Below are 21,710 nucleotides of genomic sequence, written 5' to 3' on the forward strand. Positions count from 1 at the left end.
TACTTTGCGTCCTTAGAGCAACGAGATGCAAGAGAGATTTGGAGGAGGTGAAATCCCTTTGGTTCATATTATCTCATCCTTTTCACAATACCCACCTTACCCATCTGCCCACCGCAATGCCCAGCTCTTTCTTAAACTTAGTTCAAAGTTCCTGTCTCTGTCACCTTCCTGGTAATCTGTTCCAGCTGTTAATTACCTTCTGGCATCTGTTCTGGAATTTGCCCTTCACTACCTTGAACCTGTGTTCTCTATCTGAAAGCATTGTTCTGGGTTTACTTTCTTTTGTACATTTTCCATATAGAATCTCACGTATCTTTATAAGTCCACTGGATAAAACCGCTCATTCACTTCATGGATGTTTGTGGGATGTATTGTGACAAAACCGCCAACAATACATCTCGGGCAAATGTTTTTTCCTCCCGCCCCGGCCGGTTACCTGAGGGGTACTCCATGGCTCCATCCTTGGCCCCTTCCTTTCCTACCCCACGTGAATGGTGCTATATAATAATAATAATAATCCTTGCATTTGATATAGCGCTTTTCACGTCGGGAGGACGTCCCAAAGTGCTTCACAGAACACACTGTAAAGTGAATTGACTGTATATCTGTGGGCGAACGCGGCAGCCAATTGCGCACAGCAATGTCCCGCAAACAGTCGTTGATTGAAAATGGCCAATTTATTATTGTTTTGGGTTTTTGGAGGGATTATAAATGTAAGTTGTTGTTGTGGTTGACATTGACGTGTGCAAGTGGCTGCTTTGTTTACCTGCAAATACAATGAACGCATTTCACATTTGTATTTCGTTATTTCCCATCAGGTATCTTGAGCATATTCCCTAACGAGACCTGAAATAGCCTCAAATGATTTTTCCTTTATAAATGAAGAGGCAATGGGAAATATTATTTGGTGAAGCAGAAATCAATGACTCCACTATTAATAGATGTCTTATTGTAGCCTAAGCTCTTGTAGAATGCATTTGCCTGTTCAGGTGGACATTAAAGATTCCATTGTACCATTTGAAAAGAGTCCCCCAAATAAAATTAGTCACTCACTCCATGGCTGTTGCAGACATTGCTGTGTGCAAATTGCCTGGTGCGTTCGATCACAAAATACACAGTCACAACACTTTACAGTATATCCTGTGAAGCACTTCTACTACCGACGATGTGAGAAGATGCAACAACAAATGCAAAGATCATTACTTTTATATATGTATCATATGTCACTGTTATACATTAGCCTAAGACTCACACACCTTTTCCCCTAACTTTCACAAATAGAAAATAAAAAGATGAAAAGAACATTTCTAAACCCAAAACACCCAGCGTATCAGGACACCAAGAAATATTTCCCCTTTTTGATTTAATGAAGCCCAAGAGGAAAGTTTGTTGTAAAACATTAAAGCACAGACCATTCTCTCCATTAATGTCTATATTTGTTTTTAACTCAATTAATGCACTACTTCAATGGAGAATATTGATTTCATCTGTATATAAGCATTAGAGAAATTCCTCAAGCTCAATTTGTAAGTGCGATTAATGGTGCTGGCTCAGCAAACCCCTCAAGGTCAAAGCACTGAACATACAGTGGCAGCTTAATTCCAATCTTCGTTTATAATATAATTCTTGCATTTGCTACAGCACCTACAATAATAATAATAACCTTGGACTTGATATAGCGCCTTATAAAGTCTTCGAGACGTCTCAAAGCGCTTCAAAGCACAGAAAATACTGTAAAAGTGAATTAACTGGTATTTTGTGGGTGAAACATGGCAGCCAATTGGGCACAGCAGCGTCCCACAAACAGTCATAGATTGAGTGACCAAATTATTATTATTATTATTATTATTATTTATTGAGTTGTTTCAAAGAATTTCACGGGATTTACCATAAAGTGCAGTGACTGTGCATTTGTAGACTGTGTAAATATAGCAGCCGGTTTGTCACAGCAATGTCCCACAAACAGCCATGAAGTGAATGAGCAATTTTATTTGGGGGTTTACTGGCTGGGATACTGGGAGAAACTCTCTTCTCTTTTCAAATAGAACCATGACGCCATCGGAACATTTAGTGCCCATCTGAACAGGCGGACAGGAACTGGGATTAACATTTCATCCCAACGACAATAAAGAACTGTATTGATAATAATAATAATCCTTGCATTTGATATAGCGCTTTTCACATCTTCTAAATGTCCCAAAGCGCTTCACAGAACACACTGTAAAGTGAATTGACTATATTTGTGGGCGAACGCGGCAGCCAATTGCGCACAGCAATGTCCCACAAACAGTCATGGATTGAAAATGACCAATTTATTANTTTTTTTGAAGGGATTGTATTGTATTGATATCAATACAGTGTCATCTTGGCCCTGAATTTAGAGTCCTGACATATGTGAGGCTTGAACCCACAATCTTCTGACCCTGATGCAAGAGTGTTACCCACTGAGGCAGGCTGATACCATCTAGGTGCAGTTTAAAATAATATCTTAGTTCTCAGATCCTTGCTCAAGTCTGGACACCTGTTTATCTTTTTGGCGTCTGCCAAAATTTGCACAGAAAATATTGTTCCCTGAGCAAACACTGTGGGCTCCTTGTGTTTTGTGGCGTATTTGTTTATCTCAGTCTGCACCTATCGTCATATCCTGATCTTTCTCTCAAGCAAACATTTAACCAGTTGTTTTTGAAGGAGTTTATTGACACAGGGGCAATTACTTTTGTCCAGTCTGTCGTACATATCAATACTCTTGGGGAGAAATTCTGCCTGGTGGAATTTTGGTTTCAAAGTTAATGACAACTTGCATTTATATAGCACTGTTCACGTGGGATAGTGTTCACGACACCCTTAACTCCATTCTCTGGAACGCTGAGAAAATAGAATAAACCCCTGACTTTGTGGCCATTCAGTGGATCAAAGCAGGTTTAGGATGAAGACCTGAGAATATTAGATCACACTGTAATCGTGGGGTTAAATAATACCATCGCTAATGTAGAAACACTGCAAAACACTGCCTCAATAATGCAAATGGTGCCCACCAGTGATCTACCCAGAGTTAGAAAACCTCTCACCTTCAAGCCGAATAGTCTCAAGATACAGCTAAGACCATTGATTTGTTGTATTGTATCCAGAGCCGCACTCCGCCAATGTTAAACGCTCTGGGATTCTACCTTGCATGAGGGGCTCTATATAAATGCAAGTTGTTGTTGTTGTTGGATCTAGCATTCAGGCTACATTATTGCAGCTGGTGATGAGGAAAAGCACAGCTCCCACAATATAGGTGACACAGTCCATTTCCATGAGTGGAATCTAACTTAAGTCTAATCGATATTCAACAGGAGTCAGTGTGTACGACTGCTCACACTGAACACTGATTAGATGGACGGAAGGAATCGAAAGCCGTTGTCGGTTGATTGATGCCATTAACGGGTGACAAAGTGGAAGAAAGAGTGTTCCAATTGCCAGCACTGACACACCTTACTTAGGCAGGCACAGAAACACACTTATATAAAGACTACCTAATGCCTATGGTGAGAGCTCATTATTTTTAGATACACCGTGACAGCAGAACAAGAGGACGCAGGTTTAAGGTTGAAATGGACGATTTCAGAACAAACAGGAAGTATTTCTTTACCCAGATGGTAGTTAAGGACTGGAACAGCTTGCCAGGAAGGGTTTGAGAACAGGTTGCTGGATTTATTTAAAGAACAGCTCAATGCTATGATGGGAAGATGGGAGGGCGGTGATTCTGCAGGGCTATGTTTAGATGTGCTGAACTGACCTCGGTTTGATGTCTCCTTTGAGGGATAGCGCCTCTGGCAATACATAGAAACAGAAGTAGGCCATTCAGCCCCTCAAGCCTGCTCCGCCATTCTATAAGAACAAGGCTGATCTGATCCTGAAGTCCAATTACCTGCCCTTGGCCCGTGTCCCTTAATACCCTGACCTAACAAATACACCTCTCGCTCCAGCTACATCAGTGTCAGCCTAGACCAAATGAGTTCCAAGTGTCATAATTTTCTGATTCAGAGCTGAGAATGCTACTAACTGAGACAGGCTGACACACAGTTGGTAGGGTGGGTATTTGCACAATCGATTCACTGTACAGTAGGGTCTGTAAAGCGTTCTGAGACGTCTCAACGATATGATACGGAATGGGCCGAATGATTTGTTTATCTGAACCTCGCCAGTCAGATTGAATTGAAGCAAAATATAGAAAAAAAATATCGAATCCAGGTGACCTCAATTCACATTTGGAATTGGTCTGTCTAGAAAATTACTGAAATGTTGAAATGTCAGAGATAATTTACGCTAGACTGAAGGTTGTACCAAAATTGAGGGTTTTAGAAATCAATGTATTGAATCAACAACTACATAAATAGCTGTGATGAAAAGAAATATGTATTTGCAACCTGCACTATATATAGACTTTCATAGTCTATTGATACATGTTGGAACATTGTCCTGCTTGAAAAACAAGCGTTTGCACTGGGTCTGTTATGTTATGCGATAGCAATCTGAATTACCATAAACCTCAGTTAACAACTACACAATAGCAAACTTGCTCAGGAGAGTTCACATTTCAGCTTTGGCTTTGATTTTGATGATTCAGAGATTTCACTCAAACTCCGCAGTAGAAATCCCTGACCAGAATATTCCCATCTTGTCCTCGAGTATCCTTTGCCAAAACAAACATGTCTAATTCTGCCAAAAAGGAGACCTGGGATTTCACCTAGCTTCAGCTTGCGAGACCATCTTACCTTAAAATTTATGATGCTGTAGAATTGTGGAAAATCCTTCAATTTGGCCTTAATCTTCTTTGGATGAGAGGTTAATCCGAAGTCCTGCCTGCCTGTTCAGGTGCGTGTTAAAGATCCCATGGCACTATTGGAAAAGTACCATGGGATCTTTAACATGAGGACGCAGATTTAACATCTTACGGTATCTCCTACAGCCTTACACCCCTACAATTCAGCACTGCATTAGAGCATCAGTCCTAGACTATGTGAGGTCAAAGTCCCAATGTAGGGCTTGAAACTACAGCTTTCCTGACTCCGAGGTGAGAGTGCTACCACTGAGGCAGGCTGACACATTCTGGGTTCAAGCCCCGGGGGTTAGAATCACACAGTCTAAGCTGCCACTTCAATGCAGTGGCTCGGAATGTGTTACATTGTCAGATGTACCATCCTTTGGATGAGATGTTAATCTGAGGTCCCATCTGCCTGTTCAGGGGTATGTTAAAGAGCCCATGACGCTATTTGAAAAGAGAAGGGAGTTTTTCCCGGTTAATCCCCTGAATAAAATTGGTCCCTCACTCCATGGCTGTTTGTGGGATTATGCTGTGAGCAATTGGCTGCCATGTTTCGTCCACAAAATACACAGTAAATCCACTTTATAGTACACCATGTTAAATGATTTGAGACATCTCGACAACATGATAAGGCATTATATCAAATTCAAGGATTATTCTTGTATTATTCTAATATCCACTGGAGCAAGATACTAGCAGATGCTCTGAATGCGGCTGAATGCAGATCTCAGCTAAGGGGGGAAATAAAAATCACAAATGGGGAGATTTGGAGAGTATCCCTTGTAACATGATAAAATTACTGAAGGGGGAGGCATAAATATTTTCCTGTTGGAAGCAATATTGCAGCAAGGTAACAAAATATAAGCAAAATAAATAGTACTTTGACGAGGTCTGGACCAATTAAACAGATGGGCTAAGCTTGTTAAATGTTCAAACTGCTGTTGATTTACAACTCTTCTAGTCTGTGAGAGTAAGCTCCACATACCAACAGGAATTTAATTACGGTAGCCTGCAGGAGAATCCATAGCTAAGCAGTCAATTTTGCGCTATTTCTTAACGGGATTTCTTAATTAGGAAATGTGAGTGGGAGCTCCCTCCCGTAAGTGAACTGGAGCACTCCGACTACTGTGTTCTGCAAAGCATATTGAGGTAGAGTATTCCCTCGAATACTCATCAAGGATTTCTTAATGAAGAAATCACGCAAAGTTACCCTATTATTAATCCTCGCGTTTGATTAAAAAAAAGCCTGCGTCATGTTGTGCACAGTTTCATGCTGGGGCCAGCTACACGCAGAGGGCACTGCCGTCAAACCGAGAGATTGTTGCTGGCTCCTTAATTATTGAAAAGGTGAGTAATTAGCCTGATATTGAGCATGTCATTCCAGGGGGTCACTGGAGCAATAGGAAGGTTAAACCTTGGGTACTACATCTCCTGCTCACGCACAACTCTGCAGTCCATGTACTCTCCTGCACCACAGACTACCAACACCCATCACTTCCAACCATGACCTCCCCCCCACCCCCACCCCTCAGTCCACAGTAGGTTTGTATCACACTCCTCGTCCTAACCTTCAAATCTCTGGTCTTCCTCTACTGTCTTCTCCAGCTCAATTTGACTGGCACATAGATTGATGGGCGTTCAAACATAGTCGCTACAGTTTACAGTATATCCAGACATTTTACGTGTCCCGGAACCAAGGTTTCAGTAAATCCTGTAAAGCTCTTTAAGACATCCTTCCGACAGGTCAATTGTAAGGATTATTATCATCATTATTTATCTGGTGCTCTCTGAAACTTACAATACTGCAGTTTCCTCGCATTCTCTGCAGCTCCATAGTAAGAATCTTCAGCCACTGTGCCCTCACTCTCTGAATTTCGTTCCCCAAAGCCTTTCATGTTTCACCTCATTTCCCTGCTGAGCGAACCCCCATCTTTCTGACTCAGAGGCGAGAGAGCTACCGACTGATCCGGGCTGACACCCGGTGTCTTGCTAATGATGACAGAACACGTTCTATCAAACGTGAAGCACAACCAGGGCTAGGGACTCCACAGCCCCATGACTGACATAAGAATTTGTTGGGGAAAAGAAGACCAAGTACCATCCAGTTTACCTTCCACCATCCTGACAATCGCTTGCTCGTGTCATGTCCAAAGTATATATTGTTTGGAGTGCCTGGCATCATCACCGGACAGCATTTGCAGCAAACGTTAGGGCCATTTCAAGGCCGAGTGAAATTATCAACTGCAAGAAAATTGGAACGCATTTATTTAAGAATCAAAGCACGATCTCGGCAAATGAAAATAACAAATTAACACTCACAGGAATCCCAGGAACAGGCGGTCCAGAAAAGTTGATCAGGGCTGTTCCCAAAGTGCTTGTATTTTAGAAATTAATAAATATGCTGTTCCTCCTATTATTGATTATCTGTGCATTCCCTTACCAGGATTAGGGCTCAGATGAAGGATTACAGGGCAGACTGCAATGACTCCCAAATGTTTTAGCTACATGCTTCGTAATAAAGGTACGTGATCTTTGTCAAAGAGCATGAGCTGCGGAGGCCTGATCCATGTAATAATTATTATTATAATAATACTTGCATTTGATATAGCGTCTTATCACGTCATTGAGACGTCTCAAAGCGCTTCACAGAATATACTGTAAAGTGAATTGATAGCTTATTTTGTGGGCAAAATGCTACAGCAAATTGCACACAACAACGTCCTACAAACGTTTGTAATTAATAAATATGTGGATAGATACACACAGAGTTAAAAAGGCAGAGAGAGAGAGGGAGACATATAAAGACAGAGAGAGAGAGAGAGAGAGAGAAAGAGACACACACACACACTGCTAGAGAGATAGAGACAGAAACACAGAAAAAACACACACAGGAACACGCGGATATCTCACATTCAGATTGTTTTCATAGCTTTAATGAAGACTGTCCCAATTAATGCAATTATCAGGCTCAACCTTACAATATACTTCCTCTCTTCCTCTTTGTCTCTCTCATATTGTGTAATTTAATTTCACCTAACATATTTATTTCCCTCTTGAATTTGCTGATACAATCTGCCCCAGCACATCGCAGGGTAGCCCATCTCACACGTTCCCCAAAGTAAATCAATGAAATCTAAAGCGCGTGTTCACCTCCCTCTTGTGAGACTGCATCGTTGCCCTTCAAACTTAACCTTGAAACTAAGAGGCCATTTGATATCTTCTTTGACAGTCGACTTCAAAAGTTCTCCATGAAGTTCCTGTATCGATCATTAATAGCCACAAAGTGCAGTGGCAGGGATTATCCCACCAGTAACAGAGAAGCTCAGAGTCACTTGTGCTTCTGATTTCTGGACTACGTGTCTTGAATAATAATCATAATTCTTTGTATTTGATATTGCGCCTTTTCACGTCAGGAGGACATCTCAACGCACTTTACAGGAAGACACTGTGAACTGGAGGGAACTGACCTAAATTCAACGGCTGACTGGCTCCCCGAAAGGGCTCGGGATTGTCAGGTAAAATGGGGGCGTAGAGTCATGGGGGTGGGCTCTGATTTGGCATGAAACATCCCAGGAATGGTAAACACCGGAAGCCAATCATTGGGACACTCGGGAAATTTCCTGATTTCCCATATAGCCAGTTTGCCCTGGCTCTGTGTCATACAGAACACCATAAGACAATGTCACTGAGGCTGGGATTCTTCCCATTCAGCTCCGAGCTGGACAAGTAGCAAGATGCTTGATGTGCAGTGCTCTCTCAATGGTAAGTTATACACGGAAGCGTCTATGTGTAGGTGGCAGACATATAAGGAACTCTCAGTCTGGTTTGGATAATCCGAAGCACGGTAGTGTTTCCTCCTGTGTCAAATGCACGGCTGACCAAAAATTAAATAAATAAGAAAGAGAGCATGGAACAGGAAAAGCCCATCCAGCTGAATGATCCAGCTTCTGAAAGACTGTAGACCCTTCCATTTGAAAACCAGCAGCCTGGCCCCTTTAAATCAGTAAAATATTAATTATTTGGCATCTAGATCAGTGAACGGTGCTTGAAATCTAATCTCAATAATGAATGTCAAAGAAGCTCAGAAATTGCAGTCATTAAACTCATTACCAGATGTTCCTATTCTTTGCAATACGTTGCATATTGAGCAGGTTATTATTATTGCTTTGTCTTTTCGAAGCTGTTCCTTGGATTGTGTGTGTGTGTGTGTGTGTGTGGGGGGGGGGGGGGGGGGGCTGGCGGAGGGGGGCAGAGGTGGGAGGAGGAATTTTGGCTAAACAGAAACTAGGGATATTAAAACTGGAGAAGAAACGGGTTAGATGTCCAGCACTAAACTCCAGGTAGGGACCAGCAGAGCCAAATGTAGCTAAAGCTCGCTCCTCACTCCTTCCCTCAGTAGGTAGCCCACTCGCCTCCGAGTCAGAAAGTTGAGGGTTCAAGCCCCTCATTGGGCCTCCGAGCTCACAGACTAGGCTGACCTTCCAGTGAAGTGTTGAGAGAATACTCCATTGTCAAGAGATTCTATCCTTTGGATGAGACATTAAACTGAGTCCCTATCTGTCTGTTCAGGTGGACGGTAAAGACTTAAAGACCCCACAGCTCTCCGTGAAAAGCGAAGGGAGTTTCAGGGTTAGTCAAGGCTGATGCTCCAGTTTGTCAGCAACGTGTGATAGACATATACACATAGAAGGTCTGTACTGGAAGATGTGTGAAACTCAGAAAGTGTTCAGCATTTAACATTGTATGTTATGCAGACAATCGCTATGATTAAGTGCTTATCACAGGACCCGTGGATTAACCACCTCAGCACACAGCAAAGCACACAGCAAGCGAAGCTTGCGTGACGTCAGTGGTATTATATCAAGAATCAAGGAAAGACTCTTCATTCAAATAACCCGGTGAAATAAATGAATTCAATCAGAGTAATGAATGCCATTCTGATTTAGAAACACTCCAAAGAGCAAAGGGAAAGAAAACTAGACCTATTTACTGCTTTGTGCTTAAATGTCATGTTGAACAAAATTATTTTGCTAATCGCCAGATGATTTCGGAATGCAAAGTGATAGATAGTTATTCACTCTGTGTTTCAGCTTTACGCTACAAGTGACTCCTTAATTCCGCCCAGTCTCAACCTGTGAGACTGTTATGTCCTGAAATTTAAGATTAATGTAAGATTATAAAAATCTTCAATTCAATCTTCATTTGGAAGCCGTTTTTCCACTGACCATAGAAAGACCGAGTTTAAGACTTTTTTTCTTAATTGATTATTATATACTGGTTTTATTTATTTTTTATATTCAGCTAAGGACCATTAAAGTCTTTAACATGGGTATTCTTCAGGGGATTTAGGGGGATTATTTTTCCTGTCAAACCCCCACCTCCAAGAAAGTTGGGATGAAATTCAAGATAGAATAAGACAGGGGCAAAAATTAATGAAGATTGAGATTTATTTTGGAACTCTCTTAACAGGCACATCTCATATCCAGTCAGACATTCCCAGACAATGGTTCTGGGAATGTGCATATATCACTTTATATAGCATAATTTTTCAATGCACTGTAATCTATCACATCCTATCGTATTGCATCGCAGCATTTTGCATTGCATTATAATTATAACAATTGATACAATGGCATTATTTGCATTGTAACCCATCATATTGCATTATCAAATCCTAGGGATTCCCAGAACCCTCATTGCTTCTGGACTAGATTTGACTTGTCAATCACAGAAGGTGAATGTTAGATTCCAACAAGCACTCTGAATTTCACTGAAAAAACATTATTTATCAGTGAAAATAGGTTTTAAGAAAGAGACAACTTTAATGGTCCCTAATTGGCAAAGACAAGGTGGGATTCTCTGCGCTTCAGATCACTTGGCAGTCCTCTGTCTCCCCTGGATTGACAGTTTCAATGTACAGCTCTTTACTCAATGTCCTTGTTCTCTGATTACTGTCACCTCAGTTGTCGAATGGCTTGTTTTACTGGCTGGAAGGGCATGTTCTTTGAAAGCGATTTCTTTCAACAAATCTGTGCCTTTAGTGACATAAGTTTCAGATCAACGAGTTATGAAGTTGGTAAAAGGTGTGTATCTCATGGGGAGAAATTCTAAATTAGCTTTTATTTATGTGCCTCTTTAGAGGGTCCAGAATTTGGTAAATTGCTGAATTTGATCTCAACTTTCAAGTCAGTTTTCTACATTTTCTTCAAAGGAAACAATAGAAAAAGACAAACTTCGAACTCAGGGATTTGACAAATTGTTAACGCTCTGAAATTAAAAGATAATACAATAATAATCTTTGCATTTAGAATGGAGCCTACACGACAGGCAGACTTCATGAGATTTACTGTGGAGTGATTGTATTTGACACTCAGAGGCAAAGTGTCCAACCGATTGAGCCAACTTGACACACATACAAATGCCACATAAATAGAATAAATCGAGACCCGGGTGGAATTTCTCTCCGCATAACACTGTACATGCTATGTACTAATAATCCTTGTATTAGATACCACGCTCATCAAATCATCCAAACATCCCAAAACACTTTAAAGGATTTACTGTGAAGTGCATTGGCGAATGAGGCAGCCAATTTTCACACAGCGTTGTCCAACAAACAGCCCTAAAGTGAGTGACTAATTTTTTATGTGGATCAGGAGATAACTCATCTCTATATTGATTAATTCAATTTGTTTCATGTCCCATAAATGGTAAAACGCTTTAGTCTACAATGAGAAAATCTGTTATACGTCGATCATTTGAAATAGCGATCTTCATAACGGAATCATGACAAAAAATAACATTTTAGTCAACCAGACTCAGTGGATTTTCTTTCATCATATCCTCTGTGTCATTGAAGAGCAGCGTTTCATACATTTGTACATACTGCTATGCGACAGAAACTCTCATAAAGAAAGTTTACTGTTTTACCCATTTATATTGACAGCTTGTGAACAGCCCCGGATTTAATTGATAATTAAATAGGATACCCGCTGACGGCTTTGCTGCCAAACTCCGAGAGATCGCTGCTGCTTAATTATTGAAATGTGAATGATTAGCGTGTTATTAACAAGCACGTCATTCTGGAAAAGTCATTGGAGCGATATGAAGGTCAGACTGTTACTGTAAACAGTCACACCTGCGTGTAAAGTGAGCCAGAGGAGTTTATAAACTGGGTGACAGCCAGTTAGCTGACATTACCTTGGGTTAGGGATGGCAATAAATTAGAGGGTTGCAAAATTTAACACCAGATAAAGGAAGGTCTTGAGTTTGCATGAATCCAGTTAGTCAATATTTCAGGGAGGAAGTATTAAATTAAATCACACTATATCTGTTAACAAGGAAAAATGTGTGTTGAAACTGAACGTGACTGAGTTACAATAGAGGCAAAAACAACCATTTATGCAGTGTCAGCAACAATCATCAGCAATTTACATAAATTGAGTTCCAAGCAACAAATTTACCAGAGGGCAAAAAACAAGGACTTGCAGGTAATGAATTGTCTGCATCCAGAAATCTCCGAGGTTTGTTTTCAATATTTTCTTCACACACAGCAGATGAAATGACAGGGAGCAGTAACACCTATCGCTTACATTTTTATGAAATGGGTTCATTTAGCAATGGTAGTTTGAAGATTAAATCAACAAACAAATAAAACAGATACCACACCTCCTAAGGCACAGCAATGCACTGGCTTGAGTTACCGTTAACACTACATCATGAATATCTCACTGCTCTATAACTGTGCTGTAGGGCACTGCTGATGACAGCACAGCCACACTGGTGTCATCTGTCGGACTTGGAAGCGCAGACCAGCCACTGGGGGTAGGGATTCTTTACATTCAGCTCCCGTTACCCCTGCAAGCCCAAGTCTGCGTTGGGAGAATGTCTCACTATGCTTCACAGGATAACAACAACATTACATTTGTATAGTGCCTTTCACGTCCCAATAGATATACTGTAAAGTGCTGTGACTGTGCATTTGTAATAATAATAAACCTTCCATTTGACACAGCACCTTATCATGTCTTCTAGACATCTCAAAACGCTCACAGGATATGCTGTAAAGTGAATTGACCCTGGGGTTCATGTCTCATTCGAAGGAGGGGGTTGTGTGTGAGGTTGCTTGTTTGATGCAGCGATGGACCTGCTTACGAGCGCTGAGACATTTCAATAAGACTGCACTTAACTCTCAGCTCCACTTGATGCAGATTTCACAAGAAGGGCAATTTGAACAAAAAGATTGCTATCAGCCTCCTGTGAGGTGCAGGTTGTCTTAAGTGGAGCTTACATTTTATCAACCACTGTGTTGATTATATCTGCAATTCTAAAGGATAGTGAGATGCTGATTATTTAAATAATCAATTACTAAAGTGCTCCATTAATCGAGTTTGAATTTTCCATTTCCAATGAAACCTCTCCAATCCCTTGAGATCTGGTAAAACAATTTCTGGTTTCTCTATCCCACCTTCTCTTCTTTTTCCTAAGAAATAAACTTTCAGTAAATCAAACTCCATCTGTCACAGGTTATCTTCCCTATCAGAGTTGGTGCATTCACTTACACAATTCCTAAGCTCTAACAGATGGCAAAGGAACAGAAATTGTCGGCACAGAAGGAGGCCATTTGACCCATTGTACTGTCGCTGTTCGTTTTGTCTCCAGATTTAAGAAGGCGCAGAATTGTGGAACCTTCTTAAATTCAGTCTTAACCAGGCATCAGCCTGGGTCTATGGGTAGCACGCTCGCCTCTGAGCCATGAAGGATGTGGGTTCAAGCTCCACATTGGGACTTTGAGCTCACAATCCAGGCTGATGTTCCAGTGCAGTACTGGGGGAATGGGGGAGCGCTGGATTCTCAGTGATACTATAATTTGTAGGGGATGTAAAACCAAAGCCATCCATCCCATGGATGGCTCTATTGGAAAAGTAACTCTCCCTGTGTTCTGCTCGCTGAGAATGAAACGAGTGTTCACTGCCGGTTACGGCTGTTTGCGTGGGACCTTGCTGTGTGTAATGCTGCCTGGAAAACCACAATCACTAGTTTACAGAAGTGCTTTGAAATGTTTCGAAACAATATCAGACACGGGATTAGTAATATAATCTATAATAATAAACTATAAATCTGTAAAAATAAAATAATATTATTACAGAGAGATAGATGTATATTCTTTTTATTATAGTACTCTTCTCGCGGAAATTAAGGGCACCGTGTATATATTAAGCCACACAATACATAGTCACTACACTTTGCAGTGTATCCCCTGAAGCGGTTCGAGAGGTCCTCCTGTTTGAAAGGAAAAATGCAAATACAATGATTTCTGCTAACCTTGACGATGGTGAAGTACAGCATTATCCCCAGGCTAGAGGGCAGGAGAATGAGAGAGAGAGAGACTCTCTCATTGACAGTCTGTCAATGCTGCTCTCAGGTCGGTCACAAGGAGGTGTAGGAACACAGGGAATCCAAAGCGCCAACAATAAGCATATAGTCACCATGGAAACAGCAAATTCACACACACACTTTGGGCAAGTTTGAGCCCGGCAGGATAGCGGCCGATTATTTTCCCAAACTGTATTGATCCGAATCAAAAAATTGTACAGAGCCTATTGTCATGTAGATTCCTGGTACCCTCAGGATTTACTTCACGTTCAAAATCAGTGTCTCATTCAAAAGCTATTCTGTCCGAGGTTCCGACAATGGGGACTGTTTCTCACTGATGTGTTTTCTTTTTGCTTTGAGATTCCCTCGACATCGATGTGAAATGAATAATGCGATAGCTAGGGCTAGTCCCGGAAGAAGATTAAGGCAATACACAGAATTTGTGCTTGGAACACAGCACACAGAGAGAGAGAGAGAGAGAGAGAGAGACGGACGCACTCACACGAACACAGGAGCACTCACACAAACACACGCAGAGGCAGACAAACACAGACACAAACGTGCGCACATACAGGCACAGGCCCACAAGCACACACAGAAGCACAGTCAAAGACTCAGACCCAAACAACTAGAACAACAATTTATGTAGCACACTTCATCCGTGAAAGGTCCTGTTCAGGTGAATGTTATAGATGCAATGACACTATTTGAAATGGCACAGGAGTTCCTCCCAGTGTCCAGGCTATCAATCGTCCAGCTAAATTACTTGTTTGCCTCAGGGATGTCCGTGGGACATTCCTGTCCACAAATTGCCTCATTCAAATAGACAGCCACTACACGTTCCAGTAATTAATGCAAAGCACTTTGAGGCATTTCAAGGTTAGAGGCATCAAATGTAAAAGTTCATTAAAGACAAGTAGGTGTACATGGAAGACAGATTTTGAGAGAAAAGGCTATTAAAAATGTGAGAAATATACCCATCCAAAATCATTTTAAATACTCAAGTGTGAGTGGCTTGCAGGTAATGCAGGAATTCAAGTTATCAGCATTTCTGTTTTAATTACATCTAATTCCAGGTCCAAATCAGCTTAATATCTTTAACTGTAGATCTTTGACTGGTGATTTCCTGCGATTGTTCGTTGGTGCTCAGACAGACAGGACCGAAATGGATCACGACTATCATTGCTCACTGAACCCAGCAACACAGTACAGGTGACTGATAGGCCAGATTAGCTGGAGCACTGCTGATGATATATGGAGATCATAAAATATCCTAATACATTGTGTTAGTGACAACTGCAGAGGTCAGGCAAAATGACACCTCTGAAGGATGTGACCATCAAAGCACAGTCATTTATTTGCAATAATTATCCTTTTAATGTCTTGTCGCACATTATTTATATGTTGAGGCATTAAAGCTTGAGTTAGCTTTTAGCCCTGCCAGCCAGCCAAGGTGGTGAAATCCACTTCCTATACTGGTGGGTCCGTAACTCTGTCTGTCCAGCGCATTGGGACGTCCTCCCGACGTGAAAGGCACTATGCTAATGTAATTTTGTTGTTGTTGTTGAATCAAAGAGCTATTGTCTCCATCAGTGAAGGCATCACCAGTTATTCACATTCTGGCTGTTTGTGGGATGTTGCTGTGTGCACAAATTGGCTGCCACATTCACATACAAAACACATAATAAAACACAGTAAATCCCTTGAAGTAAAGGCGCCAGGATTGTTGTTGTTATCTGTCTAAGTTACACTGAGAGCGGAGGAGTTTGAGAAATTCTCCCCCACGATAAGGGCCAAGGGCTTAGCAGAATTCTGAGCTCCAATAACAGGTGCCGTTGCTACCAAAGAGCTGGTCTTGCATTCCAAAATGATCCCGGTGTGTTCTCAGCCGGACCACACAAGGGCTATTAATGGGGTTGGTCTCAGAGCAGAACCTCAGTGGCTTCTAGCTGGCTGGGTCGGAGATGTGAGTTGAGGTTCTGCCCCACAGGTGATCTCGGGAGCCCAACGCTAGCCGAACCCCATTTCAGTTCGAGTCGCCCATTCACTGCGTCTTCCTCTGACCCTGGCGCTAAATCTTCACCGCAAACGTGACAGATTCCCTTGAGTTTAGAAGGTTGACAGGTGATCTGAGGTAGAGACAGAGAAACTATTTCCTCCGGTGGGGGAGTCCAGAACAGGGGGCAGAATCTCAAAATTAGAGCTAGGCCGCTAAGGTATGAAATCAGGAAGCATTCTCCACACAAAGGCAAGTAGAAAGAGGGATATGAGGCAAAGGCGGGTAACTGGAGTTGAGGTACAGATCAGCCATGATCTAATAGAATGACAGAACAGGCTCAAGGGGCTGAATGACCTCCTCCTGTTCGTATATTTCTGTGTTCTTATGGATCGGAAACTCAAATCCCACTGTACACCCGAGCATAAGGCTCTGTAAAATCAGTGCGCACCCTTGCAAAAACACATTCTGGAGGCTGATGAGCAATCACACATTGATTTAGAAATTAAATTGCACTTAAATAGATGAGCAGTAGTGTGAGATACGTGTGAGTTAAATATTTAAATAAGCGCCACAGCTCTGATCACAAGGAGGAGATAAATGGAATGCAATTACTTAATTGGATTTAAGATTCCATTCAGTTACTTATAAATGTTCCAGTACGCTTCATATTAGGGGTTGGAGGCATGAGAGTATTTAAGCTCTTCAGTGGTCTTATATTCAATCAGCCAGGGGTTTGCCCATTCTGTAACACAAGCTCAGCTGAAACATTCATTAGCATTTGTTCACCGACAGGAAGAAAAGTCTGACAGTTGCAAGTTTGGAACCTACGTAGTGCCTTGTTCAACCTCTCCTGCTTTTTGTTTTATGATTTATTCCTAACATTCACGTCAGGCATATTCCTGACGTTCAAAGCAAGTTCAATTTGGAGTCAAGGAAAGCGAGCACTTTGGAGTGAGGCTTGTGGCCTGTCATGCAACAGCAACAAAATTACATTTGTAAAGTGCCTTTCACGTCAGGGGGATGTCCCAAGGTGCTGGAATGTATGGTATGTCCTTTGTTTTAATAATAATAATCTTTGCTTCTGATATAGCACCTTATGTCGCTGAAATGTCTCAAAGGACTTACCAGGATTCACTATAAAATGTAGCGAACCTGTGCATTTTGATAAGAAGATTCCTTTCATTTGATATTTCACCTTCCGTGACAGGAGGGTGTCTCAAAGCGTCTCACAGGGTATACTGTACAAAGTAATGGCTATGTAATATCTAGGCAAAGCAACAGCTAATTTGGCACCAAACAAACAGCCATGAAATCATCCTGGATTACACGAGTTCTAAATCCCACTTGAATTCACAACTTCCTGACTCAGAAGCAAGAACGCCTCCTACTGAGCCAGCCTGACACACATTTTAGATGGGAATTTGTATATCAAATGCAAAGATTATTAGTTATTAATTATTAATAATAATAATAAACCCTTTAATATCAGCAAGATGGACGATTTGAAATGTATCAGACATCACCCAAAACGTCAGTCAGTTTAAATCGTCCCCTTTACACTTAACCAACCTGCTGGTTCCCAGTAGACAACACACACAATCAGCAGAATGGATTTTTTGCTGAGATATCTAAGTAACTAAATATATCCAATTGTCTTTCATTTCCTCCATTGATTGAACTCTATTAGTTTTCTTCCGAAAGCATTGACCACCACGGACTTTTTCTCCTTTGCTTGAATTCACTTTCCCATCCGTCACAGTTGGGTATTTATCTATTGGTGAAACTGAGACGACATTGACATGCAGATCATTGAAGTCATCCTTAAATTCTATTTTATCTGTTTGAACCAATCCCCCTGGTAATCGCTCCATTCCACATACCTCCTTTTTCCTAGTCCCTATCAATCTTGCCCTCACTTGGGACAGACAGCCCACTCGGCTGTTGTTAACCCATCAAGCCAAAGCCCTCTAATATTAACATTTATTTCCACATTGTAACACGTCAAATAATGGGACCCAAAAGCTAAAAAGTAGAATTTCCCTGAACCTTTAAAATCCATTAACAGTTAAGTAGAAGTTTTTAAAATCATCCATTAAGCTAATAATTCTATGCCGATTTTTTAAATTACACCGTTATTCTCGAAGTAACTCATTTCCCACACAGTATGATGTCATGCAGAGCTCAGGCATTCTGGTTGCGAACGTACAATCCTTTCAATGGGGGTCACTGGCAGGTTTTTATCAGTTTAGGATAATGATCGCAGCTTCTCAATTAGAATCACTGCCATCAAGACCGTCCCCTTTCTAGTTATCTGGCCAATTCAATATCCAATTTACAACTTCTGCTGTGAGCCAGTACTTTTGCCAAATGGCTTTACGAGAGAGAGAACGAGAGAGAGAGAGACTTGTTGTCCATTAATTTTACTGCCTCCTTAAAAAGTTCCAGAAAGTTAAGAGCAAGTTCTGTAATTCCAGTCGTTTTTCATTGATGGGTATCGTACGATATACCCTGTGCTATCTTCCTGATTCAATTGTAAAAGCTGGATAACTTTGCTAGGCTGGCATTCCAGTGTGGTGCTGGGGGAGTGCTGTCTTCTCAGACAGAGGTGCTATCCTTTGGTTGAGTCATTACACTGAGACCTCTGTTCGTCTATTCAGGTAGATGTCAAAAATCCCACCACAATAATTTTAAAAGAGAAGGGAGTTTCTCACAGCGTCCTGATTAACAAAACCCCAATAAAATTGGTCATTCACTTCACGGCTGTTTGTGTGCAAATGGGCTGCCGTATTTACCCACACAACGCACGGTCCCTTTGCTTTACAATATATTCTGAGACAACCTCCCGATGTGAAAGATGGTATAACATGTATAAGGATTATTGTCATTGTTATTCCACAGAGAGATGCACCGGTCACTGGAAATTTAGCACTTGGGTGTGAGTTGCTCCCCAATAGCTCGAGAGGATCTTACGCAAGGCCTTGAGATCTTGCAAGTACAGGGGTGACTCAGAGTTAACTGACACAGTTAGTTCTGGGAGGGTAATGTAACACTTGAAAATTGCAGGCGTAATGGAATCAGCCAACTGCTAAATCTAGCCTTTGAATAGGTATCGTGTCTTCGATTGCCTTACATGAGGATAATTAGTCCGGACGGGAACAAAGTTGGTGGTCAGCAAACTGAGACTTCTTCTCACGAAGAAGACACAATTTCAGGTTACGAGACCAGCTATGTTCAGGCAGCTCTGATGGTGCAGTAGCTCGAGCCTCAGCTCAATGCTCGCGAGCTGGTTCAGATCCTGGCCTGCTCTTGGTCTTAGCAAGAGCCGTACGGGAGGGTGAAATAGAACTATAGAATTTGTCAGCACTGACAGAGCCCATTCGGATTAACATGCCTGTGAAAGAGCTCAATCGTTCAACGTTAAAAAAAGATTTTTTTTGCATTCGATTAATTGGCAGATAATTAAACATAATTAATGAATTGGTATATAATTAATTAAATATAGTGCTGTCCCACAGATGAGTCAATAAAACTGCTGTTCAGGTAGACTTTAGATCCCATGGCTCTACTTGAGAAGAGAAGAGTTCCTTTCTCTTGGTGTCTAAGCCGACAATCCCCCTGGTAAAATCGGTCACTCACCCATTCCTAGCCTGTCAGACCATTATACCTTAGTGTTAGAAGATCGTTTAGAATCGTGCCAAATTCTTAACTCGGATTCCAGTTTTGTGGACAGCGGAAAAAAACGGTTGCCAAACTGAGACTTCATTTAACATTTTTTTTCCCCTCAGTTCTCAATGCCCTGAAACGTTAAGATAAAATGTTCTCGCAGCCGAAGGAACCAGTTCTTCTGGTAATTTGATGTCTAAAAAGGGTGCTTTGCATTAATAACATTTGTTCTCTGAGTTGGTTTCAAAACCACTTGTGTAAACAGGTATCAGAATGGTAAAATTGCAATTACAGTACACAGGAATGTATTGCTAATAATAGCTTGCATTCATCAAGTGCCTTTCAAGGGGGAGAAACAAAAGCAATTCACAAACTAGAATTGATTGGAAATGAAGCGAACACTGGTTTACAGGCAAACGGCTGCTCTGTGCCAGGCACATTCCATCAGTAACAAAGACATGTGCAGACAAATTTAATTTGAATGAGACGGCGAGTTTTTTTTTTAAAAAACATTGTTTCAAATTAATCTTGTGCAAATGATGTCACATTACCTGGCATTGTAAGAAGCAATTCAAGAGGACACAATCTAGATCAATTCAGTTGCCTCCCCCCTTGCTCCCCTATTAAAATATGTCCCACATTTTCTTCTGCATTATGGGTGGGAGCTGTGCTATCCACAGGTCATTTGAAACACTTATTTGGTGTTGGTAAACCATGATACTTTGTGCAAAGTTTGCCATCTGATAATAAAAATAATTGCATTTGATACACTGCCTTATCACGTTGTCGAGACGTCTCAAAGCGCTTCACAGGATATACTGTGAAGTGAATGGACTGTATTTTGTGGGCGAATGTGGCAGCCAATCTGGCAGTGTCCCACAAACAGCCACGGAGTGAGTGACTCGTTTTATTTGGAGGATTGTCGGCCAGGAGAGAGAAACTCCCTTCCCTTTTCGAATAACGCCATGGGATCTTAAACGTCCGCCTGAACAGGCAGCCAGGACCTCGGTTTAAAGTTTCATCCAAAGGACAATGCACCTCCGACAATGCAACACATTCCCAGCTTTGCATTGGAGTGTTACCTTAGACTACTCGATGCAGCTTTAGACTGAGATGCAGTCTCCTCCTGGCTCAGTAAAGTAAGCAAGTTGAAAGAAAGGAGTTCGCCTCATTTCCTAGCTGGCAGGACATAGCCATCAAAAGGATTTTTGCTAGTCATCGGAGGGCCTGACAGTTAATAACCTCCCAGCTCAAAAGGCCTTTGAGGAACGCACATAGGAAGCTTGAACCTCTGCTTGCGCATTCAGCACCACACGTTGCCTTTCATCCACAGACTTCCACAGCCGATGAAACTATCCTCGGAGCCTTTTGGAAGCTGAGCAGAGTTGAAGATTTTTGGTAATAGTTTGATGATTATTCCATTAGGTCCCAGAGCTGCCTTGCCTTGCTGGCTTCTCCATTGAGAGAGCGAGTGAGCAGGCAGGCTTTTCCAGCCGACTTCTGAAAGCATAACCTGGTACAATGCAGACTGTTGAGTTGAAATGAACCGAGGAAGGTATTATTTATGGCTCCCTGTCTACTGATCAGCACTGGCCTGTAAAGAATGGATGATGATAACTGGTGCAGAAAGTTCCCAGAGACCTGGGATGTTAATGTTGGTGTCTTCCATTAGAAAAAATCTAGCTTTCAGGAAAGGAACGCTGGGATCAGCTTTCATACAGAGCAGCATTGGTTCTAAACAGACGGGGAAAAGTTCAGTACGGGACTTGTCCAGCGAAGATTGCGCTCCCTTTAAAATGCAGGGACATAGGAACATAGGAACAGAAGGAGGCCATTCAGCCCATTGAGCCCGTTTCACCATTTTAT

This window comes from Callorhinchus milii, unplaced genomic scaffold, assembly GCF_018977255.1.
Source record: "Callorhinchus milii isolate IMCB2004 unplaced genomic scaffold, IMCB_Cmil_1.0 Scaffold10, whole genome shotgun sequence".
NCBI lineage: Eukaryota > Metazoa > Chordata > Chondrichthyes > Chimaeriformes > Callorhinchidae > Callorhinchus > Callorhinchus milii.